This window comes from Diceros bicornis, chromosome 4 (assembly GCF_020826845.1).
Source record: "Diceros bicornis minor isolate mBicDic1 chromosome 4, mDicBic1.mat.cur, whole genome shotgun sequence".
Taxonomy (NCBI): domain Eukaryota; kingdom Metazoa; phylum Chordata; class Mammalia; order Perissodactyla; family Rhinocerotidae; genus Diceros; species Diceros bicornis.
In genome coordinates this window covers 98,295,532-98,307,636 of record NC_080743.1, presented here as the reverse complement: position 1 = coordinate 98,307,636, position 12,105 = coordinate 98,295,532, and the positions used below count along the sequence as shown (strand labels likewise).

At 38.5% G+C, this 12,105-nt stretch overlaps 2 protein-coding genes across 3 annotated transcripts in view; one reads left to right on the top strand and one right to left on the bottom strand.

The window, feature by feature from the left end:
- The window catches only part of POU2F1 (POU class 2 homeobox 1), a 168,919-nt gene that overhangs the window by 53,132 nt on the left and 103,682 nt on the right, over window positions 1-12,105 (top strand). The gene's annotated exons all lie outside the window — the stretch shown is intronic.
- CREG1 (cellular repressor of E1A stimulated genes 1) overlaps window positions 11,137-12,105 on the bottom strand; it is a 224,592-nt gene continuing 223,623 nt past the window's right edge. The window contains exon 4 of the mRNA XM_058540149.1: window positions 11,137-11,152. The gene's annotated coding sequence lies outside the window, so the exon portion shown is untranslated. The remainder of the gene's footprint in view (window positions 11,153-12,105) is intronic.

The following is a 12,105-nucleotide window of genomic DNA, read 5'->3' as shown; positions in this document are numbered from 1 at the left end:
ATTTATTCTGAAGGACTACCAAACTAATAATGATGCAAACTATAATAATAATTTTTCCCCCAACTAGGTTTTCTTGTTCCTAATAATATCCAAGCAATGATAAAGTTGATATTTTCCTTTACTTCAAGTTGTATTACTCTATGCAGGATTTAAAAAAATGTTTTCTTTCAGTTACGTGCACATCTTTTTCCTCATTTATTAGAGCTATAATCTCTAGAATGTAATATTTTGCAGTTAATCCATTGCTTCGGTCTCTTAGTCCCATCCCCCTTGCCCTTAGGTAAAGTTTAAGGAGTTTTATTATAATGTGCCTGGGTAGAGAATGAAGCTACCAAAAATCCTCGTGGCTATAGAACTAATACTAGTGCTCAGTTTAATTATTTTAGATAATTCCTTTCCCTAGTTTCTTTCCTTTCTTTCTAGATCTTTGAATATTGCCTGAAATTTACCTTAAATTTCTCTAGGAGATGTGGAAATATTCAAGAGACATGTTTGATTTCAAATAAGAAGTTACCTATTGCTGTTATTTTATTCACCTTGCTTTTAGATGAGTTTGCTATGTTTTTGGTGCCTTAGAAACCAAAAGCATACCCACTACTCTGAATTTTAACGTAGTTAATACCTTTGCTAATTAGTAGACTGACTTCTCTGTAGACGGAACTGTGTTACCAAAAGGGTTGGAGAGTTAAAGTAGTTTGGTTCCTATTTATTCGTAAGTTCAGTTGTGTGTACAAACCATGAATTTTGGTGATGTTATGCTTTCTTATAAATCCAGTTCTTCCAAGAATTCTTGTCACTTTTCATTAATTCCAGTATCTCCATCTAAGAATATTGACAATCCTCTCACTTTCCTTTATAGTTTTTTCTTGTTTTCCATCTTTTTCCTTGTGTTTTGAAGATACTCTTCTTCTGGAACATGCTGTTTTAGTCTTAAGATTTGCAGCTGATGAATTCCAGTGCTAACCTTAGCCAAATGAATGTGATAATTGTCGGTGGTGGAAGAACTGTGATGAGACCAATCGAGTTTTCTTTTTCTTTTCTTTTGAAAGTGCTTGTATATATTGCAACAGGAAAGTAAAGTAGGTGGAGATAAGGAGCATTATCAATTACCTGACAGAGAGGTGAAAGTATTTTTGTAAAGAGCATAGAGGAGTGGTTTGATTTTAATTTAATTTAATTTTGTCATTCTTTGAATTATTGTCTTGTTTTTTTCCTGCAAATTAGGGGTTTCATTTTACTGTTAGGTAACTTCCCTTGATGTGTCTATAATAAAGTAATAGGACTGTTAAACCACACAAGAAATCCAGTCTTGTTAATAGCTTCATTTCCTTTAGTCTAATTAATTTTTCTTCTTAGCATTTATTTTTATATATATTTTTTAAAATTAAAGGTTTCCCCCACTGGAATCTAGGCTCCATGAGGGCACAGGTGTTGGCTTGTTCTCTGCTCTGTCCCCACCACTGGACAGTGAACAGAGCACATGGTCGGTGCTCAGAATACTTGTTGAGTAAATGAGGCTGTGAACAAACATCAGAGGCCACTGGGATTAGTTGTGCCTTTGCCTGCGAGCCCATTTCAGATAATCACAAAATCTTCATCCAAAACTAAGTAGAATGGACCCACATATACTCATAACTCTACTGAAGAATAAGTATGCTCCAATGATATACTCCTAACAGGTGGAAATCGTGTACGAGGAAAAGGGATAGGACAGGATATCAGATAGTGGATTGTGGTGAGAAAGCATTATTATATATTAACCAGTAAAATCTGAATCTACAAATCGTGGTGTAGGGAACTGGCACAGAGAGTTCATCGAGTTCAGGGAAGGCTGGATTGGGACCCCAGGGTGTTCAGGTAGCAAGGGAGGTCCCTGAAGAAGCTAGCACCACAGAAGGACAGATAGTGGCCTTGGAGTCAGGCCTTTGGGTGAATCCTGACTCTTGCACTTGTAGCCATGGGGCCTTGGCATCCTAAACCCTCCTTTTGCCCCTGTGAGGACTGAATGAGATACTGGGGGAAGGAGGTTCATTATTATTGTTATTACAGGCAGCCCTGAGCAACCTCAGCTGAGCCTTGTCCCTCCCTGGCAAGCAGGGAGCAGCTTGGTGAGGAGAGACCATGCTCCCACCAGTAGTGTTTTCTTACACCAGACATTTATTTTGCAGCTTATTTTGAAACTCTATTATAGCCATACATCAACATCTGTATTACAATGGGGCCACAGTGGCCATGAAATCTCTCTACTCGTTCTTTCTAAAGTTGGAAGATGGGGCTAGGTACTGTTTCTGCTTCAACTGTTCAAGTTTTCCATTCCCACTTTTTAAAGTGTTAGTATTTGCTTGAGCCTAACCCTGCAGGCGGAGTTATAGAATCTTTACATTTGAAGACTGCCTGGAAGAGTTCTGGAGGTTTACGGCAAGAAACAAAGACATCTTAAAATACTATGCTTATTAGCACTCTGACCTAGTAATGGTAAATTTTAAATTCTATCATCCTCCCCTACCCTCTGCCCAAAAAAAGGATGGAGTAAGGAATGATGATTGGTTAAATAACAATGAAAAATGTGAGATCCTAATAAGGACTGATTTGATGGTTCTGTGAAACACCACTTATGCTTTAACTATTTTCCGTTCTGAGTTTCTGTATAAGAATACCTTTGTGCCCTGGAAGTGTTCAGGAGAAACTACTTTAGATGAATTCTATTTAATAATTTACTTATCTTAAAATTTATTACTGAGATGGTAGTTTGACCACATAACACCCAGAAGTTAGTGATATAGGAGCAAAATGTTTAACGTACTAGAAGACTATTCTTATATAAGAGGAGTTCGGTGTTTTAGGAAATCTTTTCCTATTGGAACTGTTGACATACCCTGTGAGAGAAATTGTTCGAAAGTTTATAAGTAAAAGCAACTAAATTTTTTCATCAGCCCTCCTGCCCCTCATGATTCTGAAGTGTAAAATGTTAAAATTGAAAACAAGAAGAATAGAAAGTATTCAGTTGAAAAATGAAATATTTTCAGTTCCATATTGTACTCAAGTAAGGGAGGGAAAGGTAAAGGAAGAAAAACAGTTAAGTACGGAGAAGAAGGAAATGAGTGGATGGAACAAGAGATGAGAAGGAAAGCTATATTGAGGGCAGGGGAGGGAATGCAAAGCAAGAAAGGATGGTCAGAAACAAGGAATTGAAAACAAGAGAGGGTTTAATAGGTGAACCCAGGGCTTTTCATCACCTTCTGCTGATGTGAGCGGTGGAATTAACTCATCATTCTTTGAAATATTCTTGGTTGGTCATCAGTGATCTCCAGGTCATGAAATCCAATGGACGTTTTCTCAGACCTTCTCTTAATTGACCCTTCAATAGCATTTGATATTCTTGACCACTCTTTTTCTTGAAACCTCACCATTCCTGACACCCCCTCTGCCTCACATCCCAAGGCCTGTCTATTTTACATCCTTAATAACTCTCATTTCTCAGGCCATTTTCTCTGCTACCCTAGTCTAAGTAGTCATCGTCTCTGTCTTGCAGCATAGTAGTAGTCTCCCATGACCTTCATTTACTTTATTCTCTACACTGAAGCTAGGATGATCTTTTGAAAATACCAATCTAGTCATTCTCCTGCTTAAAATTATTTCCCACTGCTCTTAGGATAAAGACTAACATCCTGCCTGTCTACTTCTCCAGCCTCCTCTCTTACCCTCCCTCTCGGCACTTGAGCCACACAGGTCTTTGTTCAGATTCTCACAGGTACTGTCCTCTGACCTTCCAAGGCTCCCTTTGCCTAGTCAATTCCCATTTTATTCTTCAGCTCTTAACACGAAGACAGTTTCCATAGAAAAACTGCTTCTTGATGTGTAGTCTTATAGTAGTCCGTTCTTTTCCTTTATAGCATTTATCATAATTTGTCATTATATATCTCTGTGATGAGACTGAAAACTCCCAAGAGGGGATGGAACCTTGTCTGTTTTACTCACTGCTGAACCCCCAGTATCCCAGCATGTGGCACATGGTAGGCAGTTAGCAAATAGTGGTTAAATGACTAGAGTCTGTCTTTTCTACAGACTCAAGGTATCCATCTCTGGTCCATAAATTTTACGTTCAAGAAATCTCAGAGTACGACATGATCTGTTTAGGCCTCAAAGATAAGGATAATATTATGTTTATCATTCAGCACAGTTTAAAAACTAAAGATCCAGTAAAATCAGCCAATTTCTGAGCTGGAATTAAATTTATTCACATTGTCTGGGAACTCCAATTTTACCTGTCCTGACAAGTTTCCTAAAAGAAGACATGCTGACTTAGGGATTTTGCTTTAATTTAGCAAAGATTTGAGGGCCTGTGATATGCTGGACACTTTGCAGACTTTAATTGGCTCCCCCCTCTTCATTTATCTTTTTTTTTTTTTCATTTATCTTTTTGTGAAAACGGAATTTAATTTTAAACCTAGATTTGGTTTTCAAGACTTCTATTTCACATGGGTATTCACTTTTTCTGCTTGACTGTGATTAGTTAGATAAATTTTCTTCAATTTTAACATAATTATGTATGGTAAAGGTGTTCAAATGCTATTGGAACAAGATTTGTGCCCCCAAGTTCTGTTTCCCCCTGAACACAATGGTACACGATGCTTATAGCACAAGCCTGAGAATATTTAATGAGAACACATTGTATGTAGATACTTCCCAGATGTTTGGAGAGATGGTGGTATGTGACAAATATCAATGGATGAGACTTAGCAAACATGATAAAAAAAAATGTAACATTGATGAAGAAAATCTTTAGTCCTTTGTTTTACAAATATAATACAACGAACTTCTGCCGTAGGATGCAGACCAAGAGCTGTTACAGGTTTTCAAATGTAGGTTTATGGTGAACCATTTCTTTTTCCTATAGATGTCCTCCCACCATGGTAGAATACATACCAGAGTTAAGGGAATAACCTGTGACCTACCCTTGCAACCCAGATAAATATAGAAATACTTGGTAATTTAGTTAGAAGAGCTTGAGGAGTACTTAAATGGTGAGAAGAGAGATGATGTAGAGGAGGAGAGAAAGGCGATTCTTGGTAGAGGGAACTACAGCATAAATGTTCCAAGGGGAATAAACACATAGTGATGGGAGTTGGGGGATGATGAATGGGACTAAGTGGAAGGCTCAGCAGGCAGGTTTCTTGTCTAGAGTGAGGGAAAAGATGATGATTAGTGGAAACTATGTTTGGAACCGTAGGCTAAGAATTCTGACTTGATAAAATTATTTGTATTTAACGACATAATATAAATTTGTGCTATGAGACATAATAAAACCCCTCTGTTGGTCTTGTGAAACGAAAAGTGGTTGTGATAGGTAGAAAAGATGTTTGGCATTTGAGCTTGGTTTTTTTTTTTTTTAAGAGATTTTATAGCTATTACTGTTACTTAGGGTTTTTTGGGTTTTTTAAAAGTTTTTATAGCTAGTCTGTTCATTCAGAGAATGTGGGAAAATAACTCTGACCACTTCCCATTAGTGAGCTGTTAGGCTCTCAACAAAACAGTTTCTGCGGTCAGCTGTTCTGTGCAGCGCCAGCCCAAGTTCCCCAGCGGTGTGAACAGCACTGTGACAGTCACGTTTAAAGAGATAGTTGACATTAGGTTTTTACATGACCCTCACTTTTTTTAAAAGTGAGGGTCAAGGTGTGTTACAAACCAATTTTGCTTTCCTTTTCTTTGAAATTATTTTAATTTAGTCTTTTGTGAACATTTGACCTTCTTTCCCATTTCATTGAGATGGTTTCCTTTGCGTGTTCTTCCCACAGTTTCATCCCTTTTTTTTAAGTTCTGACGAAGCATAAAAAGGATGCTCTTCCTTCTCACTCTTTGCTTGAAATTAATTGTGCTAAATTATCAGCTTCCTAGATTTCAAGCAATCCTCATGCTAAAGGCATTTATTAAGTGTCCACATGTGCTTGCTACTGTGCTAAGTGTCATAGCCGTAAAGTAGGAACACATGAGACTCACGTCTATTATGTGCTTGTCAAGTGCCAGGTAACACTAGAGCAAACCATATTATCAAAGGCATTCATATCAGTAGTGTCCCCCTAGCCCCATCCCACCAAGCTAAGTGTCCTAGATGCTTTAAGATTATATCCCCATAGGAGGAGGATGGAGTGTTTACTCTTCATTTGGTCCTGGTTTAGATGAAGAAATGTAAGTTATACAGTTCTCCAGAGGTCCATTTATAGACTGGTCTTACTTAAAATGTTCATAAAGTATTTGGGAGTGCTGTCTCAGTAGCAAAATGCATAAGACTGCAATTGTCTGAATAAGGAAAAATGACAAAAGAGCTATAATGTGCGAGTTTAAAATAAATGCATTTGGGGAACATATTCCAGTTTATACTTGTAGGATTGTGGTTTTCAACCTGTATTAGGGAAGAGAATTTAAAAGTTATTGTTGTTTATTATTTGAAGATAGCAGATTCATGTACCGTGGCCAAAAGACTAGTTCAGGATTTTAAAAGAAAAGTTATTGGAAACATAGAAAATATTTTTCTACTCTTGTATCAAAGTGACCTCTATATGTTATATATACATTTGGACACAGTGCTTTAGTAAAGAAGGAAGGTCCAGAAGAGGGATGCTTACGGGCCAGAAAGACAAAATAATCCAAGTATTTCAATCTAGATTATTATATAAATTTAGGATGTTTTAGGCATTCATTCAATCAGTTATTTATTGAGGAACAATTATGTTCTAGGCCCTGTGCTGGGCTCACACAGTGTTCTTTGATGCCTCTGTCAGGCACGGTACTGCTGGTCTGTGCAAACTTGATGTCTCACTAGTTTGTTTTTCTTGTGCTCTTACAGGAAAAACAAAAGAACAAGAAATACAAAACAAATACATTGAGATTGTATATGATCTCAGGTTATAAATTGTGAATAGGTGGAGTAAATGCAGTTATTTATCAACATTTGGGAGGCAGGGTAGTGTAGGGGTTGAGAACGGGGTTCTAGAGCGAGGCTGCCTGTGTGTGAGCCCTGGGCTCCCTACCTTCTGTGTCTCAGTTGCCTCATCTGTAAATTGGGCTGTTTTGAGGTTAATGTATGCAAAGTGCTTAGAACAGTTGTTGAACCACAGTAGGGTCTCAATAAGTGGTAGCTATTAAGTTAAAGAACACTAGAACTTAAAGACTTAAAGAACTAGATATTGGACAAATGAAAAATGTTAAAGCACCTCCACAATTAACCAGCATGTCATTAGGCAAATTTACTGGCAAACTGAAGATCAGATCTAGTGGAGAATGCCTTCCAGTAGCATGTAAATATTCATGCTTTGCGAGTCCTGAGACAGAATTGTGGTGCTTGACATTTATCAAAAGGGGGTTTTAGGAGTTGTTTGAATAACAAAAGATTGTCCTGCTGAATGTGGAAGAGCCTTCCAGGAATCAGGATTAGTTGAAGAGGAGAGTTCAAAGCTGGAAAGGGAAGCACAGAAAAGAGGATGTTAAGTCAATTTGTAGGGGTCTAGAGCAGTGTTCTCAAATGAGGGAAATTTTGCCCCTCAGGAGACATTTGACGATGTCTAGAGACATTTTTGATTGCCATGGTAGGGGGAGAAAGGCACTAGTGGTTGGAGGCCCAGGATGCAGCTAAACATCCTACAATACCCAGGACAGTCCCCACAACAAATAATCACCCGACCTGAAATATCAGTTGTGCCAAGGTTAAGAAACAGTGATCTAGCACAAGGTGTAATAAAGGCCACTGGGTAATAGAAGCCTGCATTTATAATGTTATCTCCACCCCACCCCCCAAAAAACGTATATGAATGCAGATTTAGCTCAGGTTAATCTAGCTCAGCGTGATGCGTAGAAATGCCTCCTTAAACTGACCACCTGCCGGTGCAGCAGCATCTTGCACCGTGCGGTCTGGAACCTAAAATGACGCTATCCTTGCTGTAACTTCCACACTACATGTTTTCCGTCCCACATCCCAGAGGACAAAAAATATAATGAGCATTTGCTTAGATTAAAGGTTGCAATAAAACTGTTAACAACAGATCTTCTTTTCTAGTTATCTTTTTCCGTTGTGCTCCTGTCTCTTGCAGGCGCTCTTTTGTACACCAGGCAAGGTGATTGATTAGCAAACAGTGATTAAGGAAGATTTATTTTACTGGTTGAATAGAGAAAGTCCAAGCTTGAAGACGCAGGGATCCTTGGCATTCATCTGTAGGCCAGTTTTTGGTCACTGTGGAGGTCTAAGAAAATTGTCATATGGTTAGAGTGAGGGATAGAGGTGACAATTTGTAAGTGAAATGGAGGATTGCCTGGTGTGTGGAATCATTCTGGAGTGAGGAGTATGTTGAGGAATAGTTTGATCAGGAAGAAGACAGGGTCCTTTCCTCTTTATTACATGCCTGTAAATTCACTGTTTGCTGAACCTCTCCCACAGGCACATCCACTTAAACATACCTTAACTCATTCTTTTCCCTTCACTCCCACATTCTCCCCTCTTGTCCTCATGTTCTCCTCTGCGGCACTGCCATCTACCCAGTGGCTCAAGCCTAAAGCTGGCAGTCATTCTGCTCATCTCCTTCACTCAACGGAGCGTTTCAGTTAGTTCCTTCTCCATATTGTTCACAACCGTTTCTCCTCTGTTCTCGTGGCCACTGCCTTAGGTCTAGCTTCCATTCTTGCTTTAGGTTCGTGTAATGGTTCAGTGTTCAGACTTATTCCCTGTAACCTGAGTTCACACAGCTACCAAGTAAACTACCAAAACGTTGTTTTATTGTATTACTCTTGCTTAAAACCACACAGCTTTAAGGACAAAACTTAAACTTTAAGTTATTTTCAGTTGCAGTTGAACCTTAAATACCAGAAACTTGATGCTGTTGTCCTTGCCCCTTTGCTAACCTTGCCTCTCAGCACTTCCTCCCCTCTTCACCCTGACCACCTCATAGCATCTGCTGTTTCCTGGGCTTCGCACGAATATCACACCTCTTTCCCTTCCCATGTTCTTTTTCTATACTTTCCCACCCCGATATTCTTTGTTTCACTTGTTTCTCCTTCTCAGGGAAGCCTGCTGTCACTTTGTTGTCTGATTTAGACGTGGCGCCTCTTCTCTCTTAGCATCCTAGCAGAGAGGTCAAATGCAGGGCTTGCTCCGGAGGCAGACTGTCTGGGGTAAAAATTCAGCCCCACTCTGCTGATTAGGTCTCCTTAGGCAATTTACTAAATATCTCTGTATCACTCAGTTTTCTCATGTGTAAAATGGGAGTAATAATAGAATTTACCTTATAGGCTTGTTCTTGGGAGAGCAAAGTAGTTACTATACATCGAATACGTAGAATAGTGCCTGGCTCATGTTAACGCTTACTGAGCATTAACCCATCATTATCTTAAGCCTGCCTCATTCATAGCACATAGTATCTGGTATTAAATCACTAGTTTACATGTTCCCTCTTCTGCATTGTGAGCTTTTCTGAGAGAAGGGACTAAATCTTACTCAACTTAAATTTTATTCAAAAATACTTGCCAGGCATCCACTAAGTCTTGGATAGTTGGCCAAGTCCAAACTGTGGGCTGTTTTTGTAAGGCCCCTGAGCTATATGAATGGTTTTTACGTTTTAAAAGGGTTGTGAAAAAAAAAAAAAACACAAAAAACAGAAGAGTATGTGACAGAGATCATGGGCCCACAAAGCCTAAAATATTTACTACTTCTGATATATTTACTTCACAGAAAACGTTTGCTGATCCTTGAGCTAGATGCTAGAGACATTGATGCTATATACAGGACTGTTGGTATTCAATAAATGTTGGTTAGAATGGACAATGGTAGGATAGATAGATAAATGAGTAGGGTAGGAAAATCAGAATTGTGAGTATTGGTGATTATTTGTGAGAAGAAATGGCAAGGGTAGTGTGAAAATATGAAAGTCAGTGGAGAGTCCAAAATAGTGGCTTTCTTATTTGGTGACGTGGGACTAGACTCTGTTCTTTGTGTGTAGGGACATTTTAAGGTCCTGCATCTTTCTCTTGTGTGTGAAAAATTGGACTCAAGAATGCTATTCAAATGCCCAGGTACCAACATGTGATAGAAGCAAGAATTGGCTCGCTTCTGTAGTTTGTAAGGATGAACCATGTCAAGTAGTCTTCTGTGTTTTCATGAGGCATTCCTCAGCATCCGTGCTGGTAAACAGACAGCAAATACTGACTTGAGTGTAACTAGCTTCGTGTATTTTGCTTGTGTAGATTTGTGGAAATAGAGAAGGCTGAGTAATAGCAAGTTGATTCTTCAGTATTTATTTTTCACCATTCTTAGGGACTTTGGCCAAAGCAGTTTACTGTCTGTCTTATTTATGTGTTTTATGTCTGTCTTATTTACTGTCTTTGTATTTATGGTATTAAAGGAATTTCTCTTCCTTTTTATTTCCTTGATGATTCAACTTTCTATTTGCTCTAAATAGTGTATATCTTAAAGCTAATGTCCAAATTGTAATAAATGCTGATAAATTTGGTGTTAACTGACAACCGTTTGCGTATTTCTAGTCTGAAGGTACCAGAGAGTATTTCACAGGTTAGCCAATGGTTTACAATTGCAAGGGTACTTAGCAGTGGAGCGAGAGTAGAAGCCATTGCCCTGCTGCCACTGTTTTTGCTCCCTGCTAGACCACACTACATCTCCTGCTGTCCTGGCTTTATGTAGTGAGAGCTTGCTGTCCTCAGTTACACTGTTGTGGTAAACTTGGGCTGTGTATTGACTCTTTCCATTGTTATTTGACAGAATAATAATGATCAGGACTTAAAATACGTTTCTAGTTTATTTTTCAGTTATTTGAAAATATCGTACCATACGCACTTTGCCCTTCCTACTGTGAATAGTCCAAGAAACTTTTTAAAAAATACTCTTTTGTGGGGCCAGCTGGGTGACATAGTGGTTAAGTTCGTATTCTCTGCTTCGGCGGCCCAGGGTTCGCAGGTTCAGATCCCAGCGCGGCCCTATGCACCCTTTATCAAACCATGCTGTGGCAGGTGACCCACATTATAAAGTAGAGGAAGATGGGCATGGATGTTAGCTCAGGGCTAATCTTCCCCACCCCCCCAAAAAAATACTCTTTCATTTAACAAGATCTGATATATTTTAATATAGACAGTCCTCGCCTCTCCATATTCTGATCTGGAGGCAGAAGTGGGAAACCCTGCTCCTAAGAATACTACTTGTGAAGAAGATTTTATGTCAATATCAGGTTATATATCTCTCTCTTAAAAGGGGCATTTTAGTGAAAACGGGGGGAATAACTTGATGTTTAATCTTCAGTGTTAGGCTATGCCACTATGAACCCTAATATGTACAATAGTAGACTCTCCACTTTAGTATTATTGTTAGCCTTTTTCTTTTAGAATTCTGTTAATGCCTTTCACAATAAATGTTTGTTGAATTGAATTAAACCTGCTGAGTAGATGAATTGTTTTGCTTTGCTGAAAAAAATTTTTTTATTTCAAGTATAAAAGAATAACTTGTGGTTATTTGCTATCTATACTGGATTCATTCATGTCTATGATATTTTCAATGTATTTTTCTTTCTTTCTTTAGATGTGGAAATTAGATTATATTCTAAATTAGTTGGCAGCTGTGATGTTGCTAAGAGCAGTAGGTTTGAAGTTAAAAGATCGAGTTTGTGCCTTGATTCTGCCACTTGTGTAGCATTTCTCTTAGGACAGTCTGCCTGCATCTCCTTTTCTTCATCTGTAAAATAAGGAAAAGAATAACTGCTTCATAGAGTTTTGTGAGGATTAAATGGGATCACATTTAAGCCTGCCCAGCACAGTGTCTGGTACATGAAGAGTGTTCAGTAAATGGTTACTATATTAAAAAACAAATAGTGCTTTAGGTGTATCTTAAGACTATTTTAATAGAGGTTTTATAGAATAAAAAAAAAAAAAAACCTTAGAATTAGAGGGCATATCAGAGTTCAAGCCCAGCCTCCCTTATAAGAATCTGATTTGTTCTCTAGTATCCCCATCAAGTGTTCATTTCTTAGTTGCTATTATGTTTCTTTTTTGGACAAGGGGCTGTGATAGATTTTCAGGAAGCTGCAGAGTTGAAGAAGACACAGATAAGTCTTCTCC